The sequence below is a fragment of the Melospiza melodia genome, chromosome 13, assembly GCF_035770615.1.
Source record: "Melospiza melodia melodia isolate bMelMel2 chromosome 13, bMelMel2.pri, whole genome shotgun sequence".
Taxonomy (NCBI): Eukaryota; Metazoa; Chordata; class Aves; order Passeriformes; family Passerellidae; genus Melospiza; species Melospiza melodia.
The window spans coordinates 10,010,830-10,037,474 of record NC_086206.1 but is presented as its reverse complement, the minus strand read 5'-3'; positions in this window follow the sequence as shown (position 1 = coordinate 10,037,474).

Genomic DNA, 26,645 nt, shown 5'->3' with positions numbered 1-26,645 from the left:
AAAAGTATTTCTAATTTTGTCTAATTTTATCATATCCCAATCTAAATGGACATTGTCCTTTTTCAATAATTATAATAGTTTGAATACCTGTTGAAAATTTAGACTGTAGGAATAGTGTTTTCCAAATATATAATTTATCAGCTTCTTCTGATTAAAAGAATGATTACAGAGCCCTGTAGGAATGGACTGAGAGGTAATCACTCTTAAAATAACAGAGCAATCAAAACATGAGTTTCTTTCAAGGCTCAAACAAGATGTGAATTCATTTAATATGTTGTCATAATTTCAGATAATTAAAAGCTGATCTAAAGACAGCAAATGCCAATTGAGAGAATTTAAGTTCTTAGAGTCATACTAGGTATTGAGAAAAGAGAATAGTGTTGTTAATACTGCTCTGAGATAGGTCCAGATATTTGCATTCAAGAAAATGCCATAAAGTGTCTTGCAAGTGGTTTTTAATTTTTACTTTGCTTTTTCAAACATAGTTGTCACTAAATGGTTTCATATTGCCTCATTAGAGACATTTCTTGAGTTGTGTGCTGTAGGCACACACATCCTTCTTTAATAAAAGTAATTTCAAATTGATGACTGCCTACAGCATGCTCAGCAGTATTTGGAGAAAAAGGTAACCTATTAATATGCCTGGATTGAATTATTTGTGCTCAAAAATGCTGGTTTATATTTTAACTTTATTTTAATATGAATATTCAGATTACCAAAAAAAACCCAAAAGCCTGCAAAATTTACTAGCTGACTGAAAAAAAAAAAAAGGAAAAGAAAAGCCCACCCTAAATAAAAAGAGAAAAACATTTAAACATTTTGTCAACAGTGTTTGGCACCTTCTTAAAAACACTCAGTAAAACTCAATATAATAACTTGATTTCTTTCTAATAAATGACCTTTCTTGGCAGGTAAAAAATCCTGTACAGAGACTCTTTGGGTTTAAGACCATAGTGACAACACTATTAAGGGAAACAATTTTCAGCCATCTGGAAAGTGTTCTCACTGCATCCCACGTGTGCCCCAGGAGCACAGGGTGTGAGCAGAGGCAGGGCAAGCCCAGGGCCAGCGCTCTCTCCATGGCTCTGCTGCAGCACTGGCTAGACCAGCTCCTCATTGTGCCTCCCTAAAATTCATGAGCTGAATTCAAGGGTTGAGAAAGTGCTTCATTTGTTGTTTTTAATCTTTTCGGGAGATCATGTGCTTATTCTTTGTCTGCCTGCAGATGTTCTTTAGGGTTCCATTCTAACCTAAATTATCCAAGGTTTTAAAAGCTGTTCCTGAAAATACAGGTGTGCTTCTGCCATCAGAGGGGGAGTGACAGAACAAGGGGACAAAAATTGTTTGAAAGATAAATTGCCCCACTGCAGCAATGCTTAGCTATTTGTTATTATCAGGATAGTACTGTATCACATGTTTAAAGTTCCTTCATTGATAACTTAAATATTGTTATGGCCTTTTAAAGAATTAATAGATTCCTCTTCCAGTAGGGCTGAATTTACTCCCAAAATTCAAGTTATCAAATGTAAAATTAAGTGCCTGGTGTGCATTAGGCAGTTTGACATCAGTCTCCAAGACCTCTCTAGATTTATAATACCAAGCAGTAGGAATATTTACTAATACTTCTGATAGTTGTAATAATTTCTCATTATCATTAATCATCATCTTGGAATGAAGTAGCTGAGTGGAAGCAACCCCATATAGCTGCTGCCATTAAAAGATCATTTGCCAGCAGCAGCACATGGCACTGTGTGGGTTGGCTCCCAGGCTAACTCCAGAAGCTAAACACAGTAGCTCATGTGGCACTGTGTGCTCAGTTAGGAGCTCATGAGTTGTTAATGACCCCCCTTATACCTATTTTTTCTCTATAAATCTTTGAGAAGTTCTTGTACAGAAACAATACTCTAATCTGCAGTTCTCCAGGTCAGATTGCAGTCTTTGGTGAAATTTGTCTTCACTGCAAGCACCTTCAGAGGTAATCTTCCAGCTTTCATCAGCTGGAGATGCAGGCTTGCTCATGCCTAGGAAGCTGAGGTGAGCACAGCATCTCTCCCATTTCTGGTAATGCTTGCAAGGAAGGGAACATTGCTGTAGCTTCTTGCTTGGGTAAGTTACTCTTACCCATGTTCAAACTGGTTGATGCTGATACCCATCCTGGAGGTGCAGGCCATTTGGGACACAATGTGAGAGCTGCTTGCTGGGCCACTGGAAATGCTGCCTGAAACTGGTGGTGCAGAGGAGTTGGTTTCTGTTGCAGGGGAAGAATCACTGGAGTAATTTTGTTGTGTGTATGAGTGTAGAATAGAAATCGTAATATATTTCTCTCTTGGTACTGTTTGTCTTTTACTTCTATACTGACTAAATCACTTGAAATTTGTGACTATTTATTTAGTTTCATAATCCCCTTGTGTGTAATTGAGTATCCCCATTTCACAGATAAGGTACTAATTGATTTCCTCGCATTATGCAGGGAATTTGGCAGAGCAGAGAGTTGAACACATCTCTCCAGAGCTTGAGATTCCCTCAGTACTTACTGGGCCATATTCTTTTTCTCTGTCTCCCTTTTTCCCCTTTTGTTCCTCTCCTTTTTTTTTTCCCTGCCCCTCAGTTTTCAGAAATGTGCCCTGCACTGTAGAGAGTAGACACAGATAGTCTCTGACTATAAATGTCAATTTAAAAATGTGGTTTAAATAAAAATCCAATCTGGATACACAGAGGATATCACTCCAAGGAGGAGGATGGATGGAAATGGGTGTCAAAGGACAGTGACAAAGTTTTGCATCAGTTTGCATCACGCAGTAGCCTCTGGATCCCTGCTTTAGGAAGCAGGATTGCATAATAGTAAAACAAAAAACTCTGAGTCAATGTTTTTCAACTTAAAAATGCATGCTTGCTTTCTTGCTGTCTTTTTTGCAGAACACCTACCTAAGACAGACAAGTATTCAGTTGTTGGTATGTGGAAAAAATGAAATTGCCCTTTGTTAAGTGCTACTACTGAGTTATGTGTTCTGCTTGTATTGAAAATTCTGGAGCTTGCTGAGTGTAAATGTTAACTGTGGTCACTGATACTGTGTTCTGATAGATACCCAACTAGAGATTTTCTTTCACTGTTTTTGAACATATAAAGCAAAAGTTACTTTGCTTTACTTGCTACCTTTAAAAGGAAACAAAGTTAGGGTGAAAGAATTGCTAGTACAGAAGCAATTCACCATGCAAACTAGTGTCACCAACTAAATTCCTATAGATGCTATGTATGTCTTGCTTGATGTAGACTAATTTGGACTCTGTAATTTTTAAGGCTTCAATACTTTCCAATATTCCATTAGAAATCATTATTTTAGAGTTATAAAACATGTATGTTCTTTTTTCCTAAGAGGCCAAAATGGCTACAGGTCTTTCAAGTTAAATACTGTACATAATTAGATAGTTTTAAAAATGTATCTTATGTACCCAGAAGTGGTTCCAGTCTCTTGACAACATACAAATAAGACAGATATTTTTTTCAGTGTGTGTTTACAAAGTTGCCTAGACTTTCAGTCAATATGTGGCATGGTAGCTTACACAAATATATGCTTTAGTACGTTTAAGCTGTAACTCGCTTAAGATGTAAAGATGAGTTGAGGAGCCCTCACTGGAGCTGATACTGCTTTGTATGTTCAATTATAAATGTAGAAAACAGTTTGAAACCCTCAAACATATCTGTCTTAACAGCAGCTAAAATCTTTTTTATGATAATAGTATTTGCTTGGAGGCTACAGTAGCACAAACACCACCTTTTAAAACCAATAGATCTCTGTACAGGAGTTCTCTTCTGACTTCCTTTTGGAAGGAGGTGATTATGTTTAACAAGGCAATGAGTCTTTCACAGGTTACCATTTCAGGACAGTCTGTCTGTGGAGTTTTTACACGTATGTCAGTGCCCTGCTGAGAGGTCTGTTTTTTCTAGAGGTGCCAAGCACCATATGTGAAGTGTCCAATTGTAATTAAGTTGTCTGATGTTAATAACAGCTTAGGTGGTTTCAAACATAAATCTGTGCTAACAGGCATGGTGGCTTTTGGGCTGAGGCAAGATGCAAGCTCCCAGCAAGGTTGCAAACATAAAGCACCATTTCAGGGCATATTGGATTAGAAAATGTAGACAAGCTTGAAAAGCCAGCTTGATATAAATCCAAAGCATTTCCTGACCTCTTTCTACTGTCAATTTAAAGAGGAACATATCTTACCAGGTTACAAGTGGGTGATTTGGTTCTTTAGAAAGTCATGATGCAGCTGCAACCTGGATTGCTCTTTGGCACCCAGCTAACATTCTAGCTTAATAGATGGGGAGCTTGATGCAGGAGGGATGGTGTTTTCTGAACCAGAAAAATGCTTGTTAAATAAAATCATTATTCTCAGTGCCTTCAGCATACACATCACATCCCTTCCCTTGAAATTCTTTGCTGTGATCAGAGCAAGGGCAACATACACTGATTGGACAGTCAAGATGTCATGAAGTGTCAGAGCCTTTGTTTTGTTCTGTGTTTAAAGGTTATGTTAGGACAGCAGTAAAACTGAAAGGGTTTTTCTGTAAAGTGAAGTAGCTTTATTTCTTCTTGTCCCTGGAAGAGGAGCTGATTAGCTGATTTTTTGGGAAGCCATTCTTTCATATACAAGAACAACAGTGACTCTTCTTTGTGGGTTATTGGAGCAAGAGGTATGTCCATTTACTCTTCTGGTTTGAACCGTTTGTACAGTCCTTGGAACTGCTGCTATGATTATTTTTTTACTGTGCTTTGCTTGTGTTCTTGTGCCACCAGCCATGTCAGCCAGTCAAGCCACTTCAGAACCTTCAAGTTATTGTCTCAGTTGCTCTAATCCTTCCTCATTCTAAGTGCTTTGACTTCTGCTGGATGCAGGTACCTCTCTGCATCTGCAGAATTCACAGGTTTTTGTTGGTTTTTTTTGCGTTGGGGCTTCTGAATTGCCACCACCACAATTTCAGGTGGATTGGAGGATAAGAAAATTGCCAGAGAAGTTGAAGTTGGTTGTGAACTAGCACAAGAGATGAAAATCTTGGGATAATCTTTTCTCCTGGCAAGAAGATTTTTTTTGAAAAATGGAGGAGGGAAGTTTTTTGCTGTTTGAGGCCATGGATATATCCTAGGGCTAGACAGGTGCCACAAGGTTTCATTCTGTTTAACTAGTGAAATGTTGTGAGTTTTTGTTCTCCACCAAACCACGTGGATAAATGGAAGTGGTGCTAATGTTGTGATTTGAGCTTTGTCACCCTTTGCAGAATGTGCAAAACCAGCCTTTGTAACAGTGCTGTAAGACCAGAAACATCCCAGGGTATAATGTGAAACAGAGCCGTGGAGAAACACAATGTCCCTCCTCTGCTCACGGCAGTGGTGCTGGGTTAATGGAAGCCTCCACTCTGGAATCACAGTGTGTTTGTGAGCAGACCTGTGGGTCCATGCAGACGCTGGGAGCTGCCCAGGCTGGGGGCTGTGGCTGATTGGAGCAGTCTCAGCTGCAGCCTGTGCCTGTGTGTGGGCACCGTGCCCGCGAGCCGGGGGAGGGAGAGCAATTCCTCCTCCCTGCAGTGGATTCATCCGGCACAGCGGAGGCCAGAGCGAGGAACTGTTCCCTGGAACCTACCCTGTGCTCCTGCTTCCTTAGCTCCAGGCCATTGCTCCTTGTCCTGCCATCTTCTGAGACCAGAGAATTCCCTTCCTTCATTTATATTATTACCTTGAAGGTATTTATAGACTGTGATTGAGGCCCCCTGAGTCTTCTCTCTTTGAGACACTGTAAGTTTAGCTCCCGAAGTCTCTCCTCACACATCTTACCCTGTAATTCCTCTATTGCCTCTCTGTATTTCTTCTAATATTTTAAACACTTTTCCTAAACTCCAAGCACCTGAGCCAGCTGTAGTGTATTGCTAAGCAGGGCAATGTTATTAATGCCTACTAAATATTCACTTTGCCTGTAACTCATCCAAGACCAATTCTAGTTTGCACCCTTCCTCATAGTATTATATGCTTCCATTTTGTGTACTACTGCCAAGTGGTAATTTTTTTCTTCTGCTTTTGTGGGTATCTTAGCAAAGTGCCAGTGCTTTTTAGTTCTACTTTTATAGTTACATTTCTTGCTTTATTCTTTGAGCATTTTTTTTTTCTTGCTGGTCTCAATTTTCTTTTTATGCAATTTTGTTTATTTGTAAAAATTTTTTTAGTTGACCTTAGCCATCAGTGTTTTAGGCCATCTTGTGCCTGCCTAGATGTGGACAAAATGTAGGATCCACTATGTACACAGATACTGAAAGGTGACCTGTGTAGTGATTATTACTCATCACTTTTCTCAAAAACAAGACCAATTTTATCAAAAGTATCAAATATGGTGCCTAAGAATTCACCTGCCAAACCATTGCTTTGACCACAGGTTTGATAAATTGAGGAGCAGATATTGTCATTGCAGGCTATGCACAAAAGGCTGAAGATAGAGGAATGAATCCTTACTTTCTATAATCTGCTAGCTCCTTTATGACAGAAGCTGAATATTCAATGTAAAGACCTGATTTTCTGTGATGCTGGTGGTCTTGGAGTCTTTCTTCCACCAGGATATTAAAAAATATCCTGCTGGTATTGATCAGACAGTACTGTCGATCAGCTGCTGCAGGAGAACTGACCCTGTAAGAGGAACGATAGTGAGCACTGAGCTGGGTGATCTTTTACTGATATTTGCCAGGTTTCCAGAAGGGGGTGTCCTAAAGCATGCCTCCATGTACAGAGGAACATCATTCCATCAGGGTGGAGGAAACCATTATTCTTGGCTACAAACAATCTCCAAAGACAATGAGAATGTGGATTGACAAACATTTATGGTACCAGTTTTGTCACTACACTAGTCTGCTGCTCTGTTATACTTAGACACTGATCAGTTGGTATAGCAGGCATTTCAATTACTAGATTAAAAAAATATGCTTTCACTAAATGTTTTTTTCACCTTAATATTTGTCTGTCAGCATGAGCTCATTATCTCCTGGCAAGGTTCTGTTCCATTGACATTATCTCTTAATTATATTAAAATGAAAGACAGAATTTTACTGTTCAAGAATAATTTCTAAAACTATAATTTATATTTAGACAACTGTGTCAATAAAGCAGAGGGAGCATGCTCTTCAGATTCTGTGTAATTGGATTGGGTCAGTCTGGTAAATCAATTCTCATAAATATGGCATGAGTGTTGTGATCTCCCCTGTCTGAAGCTGCTCCTTTGGTGGCTGCAGCAAGCTGAGCAGGCTGGGCACATGGACCCTGGAGTGCTTTCACTGGAACCTCCCTGGGGCCAGGTATGGTTCTTTGGCCTCTTGATTCACTAAGGGGACACCTTGCATTACTTTCCACTGCAATACAAGTCAGAGGAACACACTGACTATTTTTTATAGACTAATCAGTTTCCAGCAGTTCCTACAATTACAAACAAAGTATTGGGGATAGCTCTTCCAAGGAATTTAAATATCAAATAGGAAAAAAAATAGAACAAAATTTGGAATTAAGTTAACCTGTGCCAAACAGTGATATTAATTACTTGGTCAAAGTACAGACCTCTCCTGTAGTTTTAACTACAGGGCAGTTGTGATGAAATTGATTTTTTCCTTATTCCTGTCTTTTAAATCCTGTTCATTACTGGCAGTGTCTGAAAGCAGCCATCCTTTTAGTTGCTGTTAAGTGCAAACAGGAAGGAGTTTGCATTAATTTCTTTGAAGAAACAAATGATACAAGGGTGTACTGGAATCAGGGGTGGGAGAAAATGCTTTATTGAAGAGCTGATCATGGTCTCATAGTTAGGAATGAATTGAGTTTTACATGTAAATTGAGGTTGACCAATCTCTCTTTTAGTTGTGAATAATACTGTGTTTTCATAATTCCAAAACACGCTCTTTAAAGAGAGACTTAATTCAGATTACAGATTTAAAATTATTTAAGTGCACATTTTTCAAAACATTTAGTTCCCCAAGTCAAATGGTTTTCTGTCCTCACAGACTTGATCTTAGCTCTAAGGACAGAAGCCTGTAGTCTGTTTTGTGTAAAATAATAATATTTATTAGCTCTGCAGGGAACAAAGGGCATAACTTTGGATTGCCCCAATAAGTGAAGATTTCATCTTCTGTACAGTTTTAATTACTAGAATTCTTTTCTCACATAATTTTATATAAAAATACTTTCCTCTAAACTCTCTGCTGTCTGCCATCTCCTTCTGGTCGGGTTTGAAAAATGAGTGAGTATGAAAAAGTTTTAGGTGGGGGTTTATTTTTTGGGGTTTTTTTTGTTTTTAACAGAAACCATTTTTTGAAACAGCTACCAACTCTGTTTCAACACTAGTGGCCCCAAAATTTTAACCCACACTATTGGACTTAGTTAATATTCTCTGTGAGTCAAACCACTTCATTTCCATGCTGGTGAAGGCTGTTTATTTGTAGTTTAAGACTAATTCTGCAGTTTGGGTGTTAATAGCCCTAGGGATTCTTACAGTGATATCCAGCACATCCCTAATAATTTTAGTCTAATATTGATGTAACTTTACATTCATTGGAAATGTGTTCTTAGTGGTTAGCATAGGCAGGCCCTATGTAACTAAACATCCTCTCAGGGTGCCAGAAGTCAAGGGGTCCTGAGACAAGTCTGTGATGTGGAGTAGGAATTTATGGTGTGTGAAGCACAGGGAGAGAGGGAGGAAATTGTGGTCTTTAGTAGCCATTTGCTGCAGGTATTCATCATTTGGGGTATCCAGAGTTGTCAAAGTGGAATGGTTTGAGTGATCAAAATATAGTCAGGTGACAGTGGTCATAATAAAGTTTAGGTGACTTTTAAAATATTTTAAATACATTATAACAGCACTTAGCATCTTGCTGGTATCAGCTGAGATAAGCACAAATATAAGATACCTACTAATCCTTAGTAGGTATTTCCAACCGAAAGCAAAATAAATAGGCTGTCCATCTATAGTGCTGCTGTTTACATCAGCAAAAGGAGGGCAGATACACTAGTTTCACTGGATTTTTCTCCTTTATTTTTAAATTCACTCCTTTATGAATAAATGCCAGGGGGTGCAATTGTTTCCCAAGGAATGCAGATCTGCTACTTAAGGAAAGCAGAACACAGCCCTCAAATGTCCTCACCCATGAATGAAATCACCTCTCAGAAAATCTTTGAACTAAAGGTGTTTATTCTTCTGCATTTGTGTTTTGATTCCACTCACAATTTTCTTGTGAAATTTTATCCTTGTAAAAATGAATCAAAAATCTAGAGCAATGGACTCCAACTCAGACCCCAGTCAAACTTTGAGAAGCCTCAATTCTCTAGTTTTCACTTTCCTCAGACGTAGGAAACCTGTCCCTAAAGCCTTGGAGTCTGAGATATTAATGGATTTAGAAGAGGGAGAGATTCTCTGAGGAAGTTGTTGAAGGACTGTCTCTTTTTAAAATAGTCACTACACAAAGTAAATGATTGTGGTTTACACTGGAATATACTCTTCACAGTTTATCCCTGCTCCAAGTGAGACTCAGCTGAGAGCCAGGAGTTACTGCTCACCCTTGATATTTCTTTGGACTTAGGAACTGGGGTAAAAGGAGGCATGGTGGAGGTTCAGGCTGGTTCCCAATGGGAAGGGTTTTTAAAATAGTAGCCTGTGTTTTGCCCTACTACACTGGTGAAAACTGCACGTATGATAGTCTGTCCTTAAGAAAAGGACAGACATGCAAGGCAGTAGTTTTTTTCAGAAATGTCAATAAAAGTAAATGTTTACTTGGTTTTTTAAGGAATCATTTCATTTTTCTTTCCTTCTGTTTTATCAGCTTGTCATTCAAGCTCCTTAACATTGTCAAAGACTCAGTTACATTTTTTAAACTAAATTTTTTAAACTAACAAGTGTTAACTTTTAGCTAAGTAAACATTCTTCAATTACTTGTGGTAGTCTATTACTTTTTGAGAAGAAATAAAGATTTATCTGTTGTTTAGGTAGTTGAAGGTATAACCAGTATCATTTCTGTGACTAAGACAATTCCAAATGTATTATGGCTAGTTAGATTTTCTCTTCCATTAGATCTTATATATATGAGAAATGTAGTTAATTCTTTTTTTCTCTCTTCCCCTCTTTCCCCTCCAGTTAATATATTGAAAAGATAAAGTACCCATTTTTTTCTCACTCTGTGCTTGGAATAACTCACTGGTATTGAAGACTCTCCATACTTTAGCACTTTTACTGTCCAGCTGACCTGCAACATTGCTGACAACATTATTCCAGGTCCTGCCAGCCAGATTTCAAAGAGATGAGAAGAAAAGGGTGCTGCTTCCAAAGGCAGCTGGGCTGCTGAGGCCAACAGGTCCTGGTGCTGCTGGTGACTGGAAACTGAACTGTGGTGATTCTACCTAATGGTCACATTGTTATCTCAAATTTAGTATTGTCAGTCCTATATTAAACTGTCTGATTGTGGTTGGTTCTGGAGAGGGTGTTGGATAGTTACAGGATGCAGAAGAAGCACACTGGCTGTTACTGTGCTGTGCCCCAGAGCCATGTCCTGGCAACCAGACAGAGAATATGAACTGAGCAGTGCCACTGTATCAGGGCAAGGCCAGCTTGCTCCAACTGGAGCAGTACCTTAACCATTAAATTAAGCTTAATTAAATTGAGGGCAATTGTAAAAGTGTTTACTGTAGAAAAGCATTTTGAACAGGGGAATGATTTAATCAGCTACATTTCTGTTTGTGTTGTCTCATAAAGGTTCCCAGTGTGTGTTCTCCATACTGAAAACTTGAGGAGCTATAAAAGCCTTCAGTGAACATACTAGATTATAACACTTTTCCAAAACAAATTTATATTGCAAATGCTTTTTATACTTTTAATCCTTTCTTGAAAGAAATTTTTCACTTTTTATACGGACAGATAAATGTATTATCTCCTTATCTGCAGCTGAATCACCATAAACCAGCATTTTGATGGAAGAATTTCACTACCATGGGGTACATAACAGATTTTTTTCCTGCCTGTGGTTTGGTGTTTAGAAAATAGCATGTGGCTGTTGGCCATGATTAAAGTGACATTTTCGGCATTTTTAGAGTCCTGTTTTCAGGGAGGTCTTAAAAATTGCACAAATGAGAAGTTTTCAAATGTTCAGGATGATTTATGTTTAATCTCTGTATGTTCAGAGTGGACTACCAATGGCAGGCTTTGGAGACTTGTTATGAATATGACTGGGACCAAAGGCACAGCACAGGTAATTTTTGTGTCAGAGCTGAACCCCCATTGACTAGAGGAGAAAAATTGGCTAAATTTTAGGTGTGGAAGATTTATAGTAGAGTATTCTTCTCTTCTGAAAGCAGAAGGTGGAGCTTCATTCATGTCCAGTCAGTGATGCTTTTCCTTAAGCAGCCACAGATTTTCTGGGCTTCCAGTACCTCATCACTCTCTTAAGTGAAGAATTTATTCTTTATATCTATCTAGCCTAAACCTGCCGGTTTCAGCTTAAAGCCATTCTCCCTTGTCCTGTGATTGCATGCTCTTCCCTCTGTGTCTTTCCTGTAGGCCTCATTTAGCACTAGAAGGTGCTGCAAAGTCCCCCTGAAGCCTTCTGCAGGCTGAGCAAGCCCAGCTGTCTCAGCCTGTCTCCATGGGAGAGGGGTTCCAGCCCTGTGAGCCTCCTCATGGGTCTCCTCTGCACCCACAGCTCCACGTCCCTCTTGTGCTGGGGGTCCCAGAGCTGGGTGCAGCACTGCAGGTGGGGTGGCAAATGGGAATCTGTTTGCAGAAATGCATTCAATTAAACCAATATATCTTTTGACAGAGTAGAGGAATTATTCACCTACAACCTCTCGGAAGGTGGAATGTCAGAAATAAAACACTCACACAAAAGTCTAGATTCACTAATCTGGTGCTCCCAGGGACTTCAGGTCATCTAATAGCTTGATGAAACAGAGTAGCTCAAAGAAAAGTGCTTCCTCTGGGATGGAGATATCTATAGCAATGGACTTTTCACAGAGCTATTGGAAGATCAAAAAACTAACAATTGTGGGATATGATGTACTGAGAGCAGCTTTATGGGACAGACTTGTGGCTTTTAATGATGATAGGATATGCTAGATATCAGACTGGAGAGATTAAATAATATATTTGTTATTAAATGAGAACTTAACCCACACTGCTAGAGGGAGGCAGTATTTTTATGATCTTACATGGTGTAGATTCCTCTTAACACTTCACAAGAAGACCTAGGAGTGAATCTATGAAGTTTTGATTGAGGTGACCTTTAAGTACAAGAGGGGATGACAGATGGAAAAACACACTCTAAACAAGCTTCAGTATGAAGATTTTTCTCCTTGTTTGTCTCTGGTTTAAAGTAAAACATTCTATAAAAGCCACATAAGGGAAAAAAAAACCCCAAAATACAGCTTTTTATGTAATTGACCGTTTGCTGACAGGAATACAAATCAAAGCCTTGGCACCTTAATTTTCTGCTTTAATTTGTAATTGTAGCCTGCTTGAGTTGTATGTGTTGGGCATTTCAGATACAACTTCTGGAGGGAAGCAGCCTTTCCTTTCAGGCAGTCACTGATGTGAAGGGCAGTGTGTGGCCCCAGAGAGCAGGCATGGGCAGGGTGCTCCCTCCAGCCCCTGGGAAAGCTGTGGCTCTGTAGCCTCTGTCCAGCCTGGCTTGCCACCACAGCTGGGCTGAGTGGAGGAAAGTGAGCCCAAGATATTCCTCAAGTTCATGATTTTGGTGCTGTTCAAGGGGAACGGAAGGATGGAAGCAAGCAGGGTGGGATGAGATGGCTGCCAGCACAAGCCTCTGTGTCCTGGGAGAAGAGTGGGTTCTGCATCTTGTAGAGAAGAGACATGAGAAGAGGAAGAGGGGCTAAAGGGATTTGTGCCTTTCTTGAGGGGGGAAGAGGGTGGAAGTGTGGAGGGATTGGATGAGAGTCAGGCAAGAGGAGCAGGCGTCTCTCTGGGCACTGGTGGTGTAAGAGAAAAACGAAACTCCTGAAGGGATTGGGGATCATGTTCTCACATCCCAGGCACAGGGCAGCATGGTTCCTGCCTGGACACCTTCCAGCTCTCATCCCTGGGCTTTGAATTTCTCAGGTTGGTGTCCTTAGCAGCAGGAGGGAAGCAGCTTGGAGCGATGAGAGAGGTGACAAGTCCCCCTGGAGCTTTGCTGCTGCTGCATGGCCTCCCAGGCTCCTGCACCCTTGTGTGGAGTTTTGCTGCTGCCAGTGGTAAATACAAAATATATTCTTTTGTTCCTCCTCTTTTAGGAGGGGAAATTAACTTCTGTCTGTGGTGCTGGAAAGCTCTGAGCAGCATATGACATACAACCATCTCAGTTAATAAAAGGAAATAAGTGTCCCCAAAATGCTGCACCCAGAGATCTGTGAGCCTATAACAATGTAGTTAAAGCTGAATGGCCACCAGCAAAAAATGACTTTCAGGAACTGTAAGTAATATGATGGTTGGAACTAATTTTTAGTCTTGCCACAATTCTTATATGGGACTTCAGCCATTTGAACAGCTACAAGACCATGTCCAGATTAGGGTATCAATATCTGACCTACTCCCCACCTCTGTCCCTCAGTGTTGTCCTCCACTTTTTCTTACAAGAAGAAATAGGAGCAGCTGAAATACTGCTTCTGTAGTTAATGTACTTGGCTACAAAAATAGCACTAGCCTATTATTTAATTTAGGAAAATTAGAAGGCTATTTCTGACCCAGCAACATAAGAAATTGAAGTCTATTTGTCACCTGCAAACACAGAGCTCAGACAGCAACAGCGCAAACTTCTTCATGTTGGTCCCTAGTGTGATACTAATGTTGTCTGGGAGGAAGAGAATTCATTTTGTGAACCCTGCTTTAGAGAAAGGATTACCTATCGTGCTTAATTGTGTGCCTGCTTAGGAGGGTGTGGTATGGCTGGGAACAGTGCTGAAGGTGCTACACCTGTGATCCCAGGGTAGAGATTGAGCTTGCTTTCAGGATGAAGGAACAGCACTCATAGTTCTTGCAGAAAATGAGAATAAATATAACAACTCCTCTCCCAGGATGCACTTGCTTGCAATCAAAGATTTAGAGTTGTGCAGTCTTCAAGTGTGATGTTAGTGTGGACAACCAAACCAGTATGGACACATCACATGCTACATTGTAACTGATTTATAATAAAGTACCAAGATGTTATTTGCTCACTAAGAATGTATTGAGAAGATAATTAATTTATCAATATACTTTTTCATGTACTTAACTTCTATTTATTTACTTAGAAATAGATGTGCATTATTATTTGCACTTTCCAAATTTGGGTTCAGAGAGACACTGTTTCACTAGGAATTCAATACAGCCATTGAAGTTTGTAGTTGTGGTTAAGAGCATGTTAAATTGTCAAGTACTATATTGTTGTGCAGTGTATTTTGTGGGTAAAATTGTGGATGCATTTATCTTTCTAAAAATCTGCACTAGAATTGTTTGAAACTCTGTCCTCCACATACTGGCACTGTGCACTGGGGCTGTCCCATTCCTGGGAGTGCTCAAGGCCCCGTTGGACAGGGCTTTAAGCAATCTGGTCTAGCAGAAAGTACACACGGCAGGGAGTTGGAATGAGATGATACTGAAGGGCCCTTTCAGCCCAAACCATTCTGGGAGCTGTGACTCCAGCTGCTGGCCCTGTAACAAACTGGTTTGCTTTATAGTTTTTAGGCCTGTAGGCTGCTGTCTTTCAGGAATACCAGCATCTGTGGAATCTCTTGGAGTCTGTCAGCTCAGGCTTTCCTATTTTTAAGAATTTGTATTCCCTCAAGCTTCAACTCAGCTTTGAGTGTTTCAAATTGTTTTAAGCACAGACTGATTCAAATAATTTCAAACTAGGGCTGTATTGATTCCATAGGAGTTTTGTGGTGACATTAACAAAGAAAAGGATTGCATCTCTCATTGGCATGGTGGGAAACACGGCCTGCGTGTTGTGACAATGATTTGGCTTTCTTGGAACAAAGATCTTCTGAATTTCTTGGAGTTTGGGTGATACACACAAAGTTTGAAACTTGGCTGTTGTAAGCCAGAGTGTTGTCCAGTTTGGAATGAGCTGTAACTGGCCTTGTGTTTCTGTTTGGATAAATGCAAAAGCCTTCACCAACTTTTTCATTGAAACTGCGTGAATTGCCAAAGTAGTAATTAGGCTGAGGTTGGATCCCATTCTCTGACTTATAGCATTGCCTCACAGAGAAGGCAGCAAGGGAATTATTTACCTTTTAATTGTAGTTCTCTGAAGGTGGGAGTCTCTATGGATTGATGCTCAGGGGGTCTCAGCTGTTGTGACCTTGGGTACTGAATGACTAGATTAAATGGTAAAGTTTAGAACTGGTCATAATGAGTTAGTACAAAAAGATGCCTTGAGGGGTCTATATGGCATATCATAGCCCCTAACTCCCAAATCCTTTTCAGACTAATTATAATAATTAGAACTTAAATAGGAATAAAACCCCATCTCTCAGGGGGAAGTGGGAGGATGAGTGTGGCTCTAATAGCGGACACCATGCTCAGAGAACTCAATTATAAGCAAGTAATTTTCTTCTCTCCAAAAGGTAATTGGCCTCTTCCACATCTCTTTTCTCACAGATGATGGGGGAGAATTGTGTGGAGAGGGTGCTTGCTGCCAATAGGAGCCAGGATTGCTGGTTGATGTGTGGAAAAGAAACCCAGCAATGGCCTTAATATTCTGCACTAAAAAGGAAATATCCTGGACACTAAAAATGCCCAATAGGATAAATATGGGAAAAAATGCAGGAGTTCAGTAGGTGGGTGTATTGAAAGTTGTCTTCACCACACTGGAGTTAAATGACTTTCATACAGACCCAGAACAGGAGCAACTCTCAAAGCTTGCAGTTGCATCTCAATATCCCATTGTTGAGATCACCCCCCAAAGTATTATAACTTGGCTTTAAGTATTCCTCTGAGACTGCCAGTAGTGGCCAGTTAGTTCAAATGTGGCAACAAACTTCTGACAAACAGTATACCTTAGGTTTTGCATTTTTAACATGCATGTGTAAATTTCCCTTTTTTAATAGCTTTTGTTAAAGAGTTTCACTGTAAGGTATTGCCAAGAAAAGAAGCTTCAAGGGAAAGTCTGTACACTCCTCTCTTGGTCCTGTTCTTCATTTTCATACCAGGCCACCCCAAGCAGCTCTCCAGCCTGGAAGAGAATGCAACTAAAGGATCTAAGTGAGTTGAGGTTTGCTACTGCAAAATTAAAAATACTCTGCTGGTATGCAGTCAAGCTTAAGAGGGGTTTCTGGGCCTTAAGAATGCTTATGACGCCTTATAATTCAGGAAATCTGATTTACTGGAAATGTTGATTACAAGTCTCTGCTGTACTGGTTTTGGACAAAGCCTGCTGAACAAACCTGTGATTGAAGTTAGGAAATTGTACAATGTCCTGCAGAGGGCAGGTTACTGGCCAGGTTGATATCTTTAATTTGACAGCTTTCTAGTACCTCTGAGATTTGCTTGCAGTTAGTAAAATGCATAAAATTCTAGAAGACTAACATGTGGCTTTTAGTTTTAAAGCATTTTGTAACTGACTGATTTCATCTGACAGTAGTTTCAGAACAGATAGCAATTGTTTACAAAACCAGATGTTTTTATCTCATCTTCTATAATTCTTTGCAGTCAGGAGGGAAAATAAATAATCCACTTTCCCAGAGATATGTCTTCATATAATAACAGGCTGTCTTCACAGTCTGTGTGGTCTCTGGTCTGAGAGCATTAAAACTCCAGACGTTCAAATCTCTACATTTTTAGGCATCAAGTAGCAGTCCTTATCTTCCAGCTGCCCCCAAATCACAAAGTTAGTGTTCAGGTGTCTTTCTATTTGCTGTGGCATATAAGGATACATCTAAAAGTGCAATTACCCCAGGAGCTCCTTGGCTGGAAGGTATAACTGAATGTTCTCAGATTTCCAGTTATGGGTAGAGAACTGCACAACGCTGTGCATCTGCAGGGGACTCTCTGTTACTACTCACATCAAATATTGGCAAACTTTTAACTAAAAAACCTCTAAATGGTGTTTTTAACCTCTCTGGCATTCAGCATCTGTAAAAGCTGTGGTTGCCATAGTAGCAAGTTGTTGCCTGAGCAATAGTGTTCTTATGATGTCATCAGGAAACAGCCTGTTCCCAGGAATACCTTGAACTCTATATAGAGGAGTGCTGCCCTCAGTGTAGTTCAGTATGGAAACAATTAGAAATGCATGTTTTTATATTGTTATGAAATACTTCTTTTCTATGTGCTGGCACATCTTGACATCTGTGGTGGAATTTTTGAAGAAAACAGGAGAATTGCTTTGAACTTGTTGAAGAAGGGTTATTATGTAAAATGTGTATCTGATGGTGAGTGGTTTTTACATTAACCATAGTGGCTACGTGCCTGTCTGCTATAGACTGGCTATTGTTTAACTGGAGTGTTTTATTCTGTGTCACAAAGTTCATTCCAGTTTCTTAGTTCTGTTCCTGAAAGAACTACAAGTTTAAAGCTTCGTGATGGTATTCTTCTCTGTTCTCAGCACTTGACAAAGAGTGGCCTTTTCCTTGACATATATTTCTGTATAGAAGTAATTGGCACTCTGTGAATTCTACCTTTTTTCTTGCTTGGATTACTACGTGATAAGTAACAGCTCTGAGATGGTGCACACTGGTGTGGGAGTGGCAGCAAGGAAAGTTGTTGTTTTTTGTGCTCTGTCCTGCACACTGAGTTTCTGCATGTCTCATCCTAAGTTTTGAGTAGAACAAGCCACATAACCACTCTTACAGCTTTTCCCAGTGCATTGCCATGAATCCAGGAGCCTCTGCATGGCACATGCACATGCAGAATGACCAAGCATCTCACCTGGACCAGAGTGTTTGCTGAGACTGTTGCTTTCTGGCAGGCTGTATGAGTTCCAGCAGGGATAATGGAGCCAGCACAGCTATTTCTCATGCCATAAAACATCTGCTCTGTTGTTAGCCTGGTGGGTCAGTCAGTTCTTCTGTGGGCCACAGCTCTTGAGGGGTCCAGCCCTCTGTGCCTACCTAGGGTGGGGAACCCAGGAAATTCTTGGTCTGAAACTGCTAAACCTGTGTCACACAACCAGGGCCCCACCTGATCTAAGTGTCTGCCCTTATTTCATTTTGTGCCATCATATGGCCCCAGTCATCCTCTGATCTTGTTTGACCTGGTTTTCAACAAGATATGCAGCACGAGCAGAAGCTGCCCTGCCTACTGTGTGGTCTTGCTCGAATGCTGTTGGTTTTTTTTCCTATCTCCTTTAAAACACAATCTGCTACCTAAGATATTTTGCAATCTAATTTTTATCCCCAGTGCATGCTGCAAAGGTGTTGATTTCATCTTAGGAAGAAATTATTTGCTTAACTGTGAGGGTGATGGGGCACTGGCACAGGATGCCCAGAGAAGTTGTGGCTTTACCATGCCTGGAAGTGTTCAAGGCCAGGTTGGATGGGGCCTGGAGCAACCTGGGATAAGGAAAGGTGTCCCTGCCCATGGCAGGGAGGTTGGAACAAGATGATCTTTTAGATCCCTTTCAGCCTAAGCCATTCTAGGATTCATTTTAAAATACTCTTAAGATTGAGCTTTTTGAAGCCAACAGAACTTGAGCTACATAGATGGAGAAAAGTGTTTTTAAGGGAATGTTTACACACTGTGCATCTTTTGTGCACTTGAAGTCAAATGAAATGTTTTGCAGAATCTGTTGTATTTATTCCCAGTCGCACTGCCTTTTATAAAATAGAAAGGATTATATTCTGCAGTTAAAGATTAGCGGTTAGGGTTTTTTTTTAATGGATATTTGTTAAAATTATGTGATGACACTGAAGAGAAAAAATGCTGTTCTAGTCTCTTCTTTCTTCCAGAAAAAATGCTAATTGGCCTGTTCTGCTTTTTAATAGTGGCGTTTATTACCTATTGAGGCAAATAAATTTGTTTCATTCCCATTTACTTTTATTCCCTTGGAAGGATAGTTAATTTATATTTCATTTCATGTAGGACACTCTGGACTTGAGCTGTCTTGTAGCAGAGAGAGCTGGAGAATGGAGCAACAACCGTATTATTGAAGAGCTCCATAGCCACAGACTGGGAAAAGCATGATCGGATGTGATTTTCAGAACAGATGCCCAAGCAGAGTTGGCAGTTAATTAAAAGCACTATGTACTTAATGATTAACTAATCACAGCGTGATGGCATTCAACGGAGATGCAAGAAACTTCTCTGCTGGATTCAACAGAGAAACTCCTAATGTCTGCCTTCAGGGTACTGTACTTACAGCCGTTTGCTTTTGCATCACCAGCAGAGACAACAGGAGCAGTTAGGCTGGCAAATTTCATTAAGCATTGCTTAGTTAAAACTTTAAAAACAGAAAAGATGAGCTTAGTCAACTCTGTATCTGCTGTACATATAACACAGTGTGTCTTTAGCAATGGTATTTCACAGCCATGTTGTCAAGCAAGTGATGGCAAAGCACTGTGAACATTTAATCAGACTTCATGAGGAAGGTGCAGTAAGTATTATTTCCATTCTACCATGAGTAAATAAGGGAGAGAGAGATTACACATCATAAGTGACATATCTGTAAATAACAGTCTGGAATGTTCTAGATATTCAGCAACTGATGGTGTTTCTTTCTGAGTTTTTTGCAGCAGAATTACAGAGTCATGCTTACAGTGTAACACCTATTCATTTCAAGTGATTTTATTTTCTTTACCACTTTTTCCAATATTTTATTCTTTTTAATTTTACCCTCAAGTATTCAATTATTTTGCACAGGAGCTGTCTTTTTGCCTGGATTTATGTGCAACACCTAGTACTATAAGGTCCTGTGGTGTGACAACACAAATAATCACGATATTGCATCTCTGCATTTCATAGATTGTGATCACAGAAAATCTAGTTATGTGCAAAATTCAATGCAGGAAGCCGAGGCATTTTCAACCCAATTAGAAAGCAAATTTCTGAGAAATCTCTGGGGTGATTGCTTTCTTGTCACAATTCTGCTTCATGGTGTGGATGCAGTCCAGATAATTAGAGCTAGAAAGAAGAATGACAGTGGATTAAAAAAAAATTACCATTTCAATTCAGTGATGATACTGAAGAGAACATTTTAAAATTATTGTTAGAGATTGCCAAAGATAATTGTTCCTGGGTGATCATGTTTGGCAATATAAACCTGCTACTTTCACCAGTAGTGAAGCGCTGGCTGTGAGGATGCCTGGGTCCTGCTCCTGACTCACACAGGCTGCAAGTGCAGGATACTCAGCCTCTATCTCCTCGCTCCTCAGATTTGTGGGTAGCAGAATCCAACATGGGAAGAGATGCTTGGATTAATTTTGCACATACACTACGCACAAGAGATTTTTGACTGGAGCAGGGTATCCCACCCAAAACCAAGGCAAACTGGGCTTATTCTCTTGGTACAACTTGAACGTGGTTTTCTTCCTGGCAGTTAGGTCTAATTCAGGAAAAAAACAGGGTTTATTACTTCCAGCTTTTGCCATGGCCAGCTGGTGTGCATGTTCTGTGTTTCGGTGCAAAATTAGCTTTTCCCAAAGCAAAGCCTTTGGAAGTATAAGCAACCAGCTTTTCTTTTTCAGGCAGTAGGTGGAACAATAAGACTGGCTGGTGCCTCTGTGGTGGCAGCAGCCATTCAGCCCACATTCCCATCAGACAGGGTCTGGGTCCCTCCATCACCCTGATAACCCTTTCTGCTGTGTTTGCCCAGTCCTGCAGCTCTGACTGCTCCAGCAGTCAGATGAGCCATGAGCTGCAGACCAGGCACAGGAGGTAAAGGTGTCAAGTAGAGGTCCAGTTCCTTGGTACCTGGGTAAAGTCCAGATATCTTTCTGTGTCCTCATGGCACTGCTGCAGTTTTCTGGTGCTACCACAGACAGGACAAATTTGTTTTGCTCTGCATGTCACCTTGCGACTGCTGGCATGTAACTGTGCAGAGCTGAGACCTTGTCCCAGAGATTTGCATGTGCTGACTGGAACACATGGACAGGGCACCCAGGGATTGTTGGCTACAATCCAAAAGCCCAAAAAGGTAAGACACCTGTCAAAATCCCTGATTTTTCAGTTTCAGGTTTCTGGCTGCACTATGGAGGAGCCAATACAAAGTACCTAAGCTAATGATGAATCCAGGACAGTCATTGCCAAAGTAAAGCTGCTTCCAGACCCTGTCAGAAAAGGAGAGTCTCCATGGCTGCAAGGCTATAGGATGGCTATGTGCCTTTGGAGTGGGAATGTTGCTGGACTTCTGTGGAAGTGTATGGTTGGTGCATGTATCTCCAGATTTGGGCACCCCTTTTTTGGAAGGAGTAGCACCTGTTTTTCTCCATCCGAGTAATAGTGAAGAAAGAGATCAGAGGAGATGGACCTGTCAACAAGCTTGCCAAGAGAAGTTGTCTATCTGTTAAGAAAGTAAAGTAATAGTGACTTACCAAGTTAGAGGAAAGAAGGAAATCAAATAATAGCACAAACTGATCTGAACAGAAAAAAACAATGAACAGAAGTGTTGCTAAAGTGAATGTGCTCAGTGCTTTCCACATATAGAAGAATGTACTGGCCTTGTTTTCAAGGCAGAAAAACAAAGGGAGGAAGTACAACATGAGCAAAGCCTGAAGTGGCTCCTCTCCATGGTAACATGTTACATGAATAATATCTTTTTGGTGATAAGGCAAGTGGGAAGCTCTTGAGCCCCACAGGAAAGAAACATCTCAATCGTCTCTCTGTGCCTTCTCTGGGATAAATAAGCACACCATGGATGAGAAATACTTAAAATACTTAAAATAATATTTGGGTTCTGTGGTGTTACTTTGGCATCCTAATGGACTGGTGCCAACATATCAGAATTTCCCATGGTCTTTCTACTTTAAAAAAAAGGCTCATAAAAACTTATGTTACTTTTAAAAAGGCAGCTCATTGAAAAGACCACTGTTTTAATGGGAAGTTCCAGTGTTGAAGTGCCTATTACAGTATCCTGGGTGTAGGGAAGGCTGACCTTTCTTACAGGACAGCAACATAAAACTGAGACCAGTGGGAAAAGCCATGAAAGAAAAATATTTATCTTTTTTTCAGATTTCTCTGTTAAGATTCTCTAGGTTTTCAGTCACTTCAGGACAAAAGCCCAGGAAACAGATGCCAAGAAACAACACAAGCAGAAAGCATCACTAGTGGTGGCTGAAGCACTGAGTTGCTCTGTGGAAGGAGCCAGCCCCAGTCACACGGATACCAGGATGAGTTTTTGCCTTTTCTTTTACATACATTTTGTACAACTTTTATGTATCCTCAGTACTCTTAGCATGCATACTTGTAATTCCTTAAGTCTGATAATTTAGCACAGTCCCAGTACTCTGTTAGGCCAGGAGACCAAACATCCTAAAGGCCTCCTAGAAGGAGGCCAGAAAACCCTACAATATTTTGGGAAACCAAGGTGCCCTCTAGAACAAATCCTGTAAAGTGGAGATTTGGCCCCATCCTCAAATGGGAGAATATCACACCATCCATCCAGGCCTGCCATTGGGGCACCCTTGTTAGATCTGCTAATTTGTAAGGTCTATAAATTGTACACACAATCTACTGGGGGAGTGCATTGTGGCACATCCCACCTTGGCCAAACAGTGCACCACAAGGATCCTTATTGAAACACCAAGGCAAAAACCCCTTATCCCTTAACTGTGGCTGGCTCTCAAGTTTTGAAAACCAGGGAGAGGCATCAACATGAGCTCAGCTATGGAGCCCTGATGTTTGCTGGTACAGCAGTGGTGGGCCATCAGAAGGAGAGTTCTGATGGCATTTTCTGCCCCCTTCCCTTGGTATTTACTTGACATTGTCCCTTCCAAGACAAACAAGCTGTCAGGAGGAGGGGGACAGAGACAGAGGGCGTGGTGATCTTGCTGATCAGGGTCTGTATGTGCACCCATGTGAGGGTGAGCTCTTCTCTCTGTCGCTTCCACAGCAGCTGGCCCATGCTCTGATTTGCAGCATTGATGAAAAATCAATGCTTGCCAAATGGAGACAATTAAAAAGTCACAGCAACAACATTAAATCAACAACAATAAATTAAAAATCAACAGCAACAACAAAAATGTTGAAGTTAGTATCTTCAGGTTATGGAAAATAAGCAAACTTGCAAAAATATTTGGGTTTTGGGTTTTTTTGGGGTTTTTTTTTGTTTTTTTTTGTTATAAATGCCAGAGACTGGTATGAAAAGATTGCTTGCAGTGAGAGCACTGAGCTGGGCTGCAAGGAGCTGATTTCCATGACCTCTGGAGAAAGGATTCTATGTATAATTGTTAAAATGAGAAAAATCATTGACATCTGAGATTTAACCTACAACACTTACTCACTAAGTTGTTTTTTTAATGTTGTGGACTATTGAATGATAAAAGTAATTTTTCATTATGTTTGTCTCATTTCTATGTTACACTGACTTTATAATAATGTCAGCTCTTTCTTTTAACATAGGAAGGATTTAAAAATGAAGCTTTTTATCAGTACTAATGCCTGTTCTGTAAAGCAAGTGGATAACAGTATGTTAGGGTACTGGATTTCACATTTCATATTGAGCAGGTATTGTTCTTCTGGGAAAATTAGTGGTAATACTAAATAAATAAATTTTTAAAATCCTGATCCAGTATTATTTTTACTTTAAGGATTTTCCACTTTTTGTAAAAATAGCCTAGAACTTGCAAATCAGGATAGTGGGGTAGATCTGAGAGATAAATATGCTTTTCCATTTGTCATGTCTGGTGCATTGTAGTTTTTCTAGTTCCTTACAAAAGAAAAAGCATCATATTTTTGAATAGGTATGCATTAGTTACTGAAACATTTCAGAAAGTCCATCCCAGAGCAATACAATACCACTCCCTTCTCTTTTTATACAATCAAAACTGATTTACAAAGAAAGTCATGCTACCTGGAAAACAAACCCTGAAATCAGTTGGTGGATTCTGCTGATTGCCATGTAAACTTCTTGCTTCATTTTCAGCATACAGAAGCTTAGAGGATGAGTTGACCTTGTACAAACTTAGCCAACCTCAGCAATCTCCTGCCAGATGTGTGCTTCATTATTTAAGTGATACCACACTGTCAGACTCCTCCTGAAATGAAGTGGACATGCCAATGCAGCGTCTGGCCCTCAGATCCTCAGTTCCTGTAAGTAGAAAACCCTGTACAGACGGAGAGCTGATTCCATGGGCCCCAGGGAGGCTCACGTGGGTTTGAAATGTTAATCAATGCAGTTCAGACTGCTCTGAAAGTGCTGTCCTGAAAGTGGTAGAACTTTAAAACTTCTGAGCTTCATGTCTCCATTATAATGTATGTTTATAATGTTTCAAAACTCGTTATTTCTGGTGTTTAGATAGATTTGATTACTGACAATTGCTAATTATTTCCTTTATTAGAATGCATTTTTAAAATACTTGATTTTAGGTAAAATCAGGCTCTGCACATTCCTATTTGCAAGAAATTGTGTGCTGTTATATAAATCAGACTACTTTCCCTTTCCTTTTATGGGTATATTTGGGGGATTGTTTGTTTTGGGGCTTGATTTGGCTCCTTTGTGTTTGGTTATTGTGCCAAAGAATTGGCATTATTGTCACAGTGAACACCTGTGAGACACCCTCCCAGAGGGGCAAACTGAGCAAGTGAGTCCCCAGGGCTCAGCACTGGTTCCCTTCAGGCTGTAGGGAGGAGAGGCTTTGAAGAGCTGATGCTCCCTCTGTACATTGTCCTGGTTAGGGCACAGGTACTGCCCTGTCACAAAAATTCCAGTGGCAGCTGCTAAAAGGAACTGGGTGGGGTGGTCAGTAAAATGTGACACTTTCTATTTGCAGAGTGGTCAATACAAAAGGCACAGCAGGGTCTGGGGATGCACAAAGCAACAGAAGTCAGCACAGGCACTGTGGAGAGCAGCCTGCTCCAGGAAGGGGATGAGCAGGAATAGCTCAGCTGAATCAGTGCAAGCCATGCCATGAGTGCATTTCATAAGCACATTTACAAAGCATACTGGGACTCTGGCAGGGAGCATGGGGGACTTGTGGCAATATTTTTCACCTAACTTGTTGTTTTTTGGGGAGTTTTATTTTCTAAATAAATGTGTGCTTGGAGGCAACAAGGATGGCCATCCCTATCTGAACCTGATGACTTCTTTTTCAGCAGACAATTTAAGAATTTTACACCTCACTTAATGCCAAATTTAATTTAATACATTTTTATACAGATTACTTGCACAGTGTGGAGGCATTTGGTTTAAGCAAGGCCTGAAAGATTCTGAGCATTTAGAAGTGTGCAGCAGAGCATGCCAAATTAAGCTGGTTTTCTAAGCAGAGACAATTTCTTTGATTTTCATTTATTTATTCATGTGTAATTATTTAAAATTACACATGGATCCAAAAGAAAATTCTCTGAATTCATGGGGAAAAAAGCCATTTAAGGATGCACAATACTGTGACAGCTGAATGAGAGTTCTTCTAATGATGTGAAGGCTATTTTATGAACTCCTTTATGCATTATTTTTGGAGGAGAGGAATTCCCTTCATTAATTGAAGGATATTTAAAGCCTTTGGCATTTCTTTCTATAATCCATTCAGCTGTCATGTCAAGCAGCTTCACTCCTGTACATTTTTGTATATCTGAGGTGGGTCTTCAGGTTTCAGGTAAATGGTTTGCATTGTGCAAGGTGTTTTACTGCTATTGGATAAAAGATTTTGCCTCATGGGTCTGCAATCCAAATAGATGAACAAGAAGGAGAAAGGAAGTGGATGGGTCTGAGGCATCTGTTCAACAGGTGAGAGCAGGGAAACAAATCAAAATTCATGACTGCATACAGCCTTCCACACAGAACCAGCACTGCCTGTACCCTTGGTTCAAGCCCCTCTTGGTTTTACAGGAACATTTCCAAACTTCCATGAAGCCTACCATTCTTTTTTCTTTAAGCAAGTAATGTTATAATGTAAATACAAATTGCCCATACTAAGGTGTGTTCACGCATATTCACAAATCAGGTTTATTGTCAAAGTTATGGACAAATTAAACATTAGCTACAAAATGGAGCTGGTGTAACAGATTACTGCAGTGGAGATCCTCCAGAGAGAGATGCTTTGCAGGTAACTCTTTCACCATGCTTCCATGCCACAGCTGGTCTCATAATTAGTGACTGAATAGTGTGTTCACACTCAGAGATGCAAACGGTTTGGGTTTCCTTTGAGCCTGGACACAGCAGTCAGGAGCTGTCCTCAGAAGGGAAAGGAGGCAGTGGAAGAGTGCTGCCATCAGTATTCGGGTTTCTTTTTCCAGGCAAGAAACAGTACAAAGGGAAATTATCAACAGCTCTCAGCTTAATCTCCACTGCTGTTTTTGAAGAAATACATGGTATTGCTTGTAATACTACAGAGCAGTCAGAAAATACTTGAAGAACAAGGAGGCACTGCAGTGTGACTGCTAGAAGGCTGAGTGAGAGCTTTCCCAGAGGTTTCCCATGGCACCTGGATCCATCCTTGAATTTGGCTGTACTTCCCTTCCCATGTGTCAAATGGGGAATGCTTCTTTACCAGGCTGCAAAGGCAAGGTATATCACTTGTGCACAG